This window comes from Eimeria mitis, genomic scaffold (genome assembly GCF_000499745.2).
Source record: "Eimeria mitis Houghton genomic scaffold, Emh_scaff224, whole genome shotgun sequence".
Classification (NCBI taxonomy): Eukaryota; Apicomplexa; class Conoidasida; order Eucoccidiorida; family Eimeriidae; genus Eimeria; species Eimeria mitis.
The window spans coordinates 13912-14396 of record NW_013570567.1 but is presented as its reverse complement, the minus strand read 5'-3'; the positions used below and the strand labels follow the sequence as shown (position 1 = coordinate 14396).

Genomic DNA, 485 nt, shown 5'->3' with positions numbered 1-485 from the left:
CCAGCAGCAGCAGCAGCAGCAGCAGCAGCAGTAGCAGAAGCAACAGCAGCAGCAGAAGCAGTAGTGAAAGTAGCAGTGAAAGTAGCAGCAGCAGCAGCAGAAACAGCAGCAGCAGCAGCAACAAAAATAAATACAGCAACAGTAGCAGCAGCAGATACACTCAAAACACGAAGCATCAACAGCTAGCTAGCTGGCTAGCTAGCTAGCTAGCTAGCTAGCTAGCTACACACCTAGACTGTTAGCCAGATATATGGACAGCTAGCTAGCTAGCTAGCTACCCATCGATCTAGCTAGCTAGGTATCTAGCTAGCTACCTAGCTAGCTATCTAATTACCTAGCTAGCCAGCTAGCTAGCTAGCTATCTAGTCACTTAGTTAGTTAGCTAGCTAGCTAGCTAGCTAGCTATCTAATTACTTAGCTAGCTAGCTGGTGCAGCAAGTACCTGAATGGTGGGTAGGACTTCTGTTGGGTGAGCCTCGTGGCTG

The 485-nt window shown here is 48.5% G+C and overlaps 1 protein-coding gene across 1 annotated transcript in view; it reads right to left on the bottom strand.

Annotated features, from left to right (window-relative positions):
- The window catches only part of EMH_0004270 (uncharacterized protein), a gene marked incomplete at both ends in the record, with an annotated part of 10554 nt that overhangs the window by 7735 nt on the left and 2334 nt on the right, over nucleotides 1–485 (bottom strand). The gene's annotated exons all lie outside the window — the stretch shown is intronic.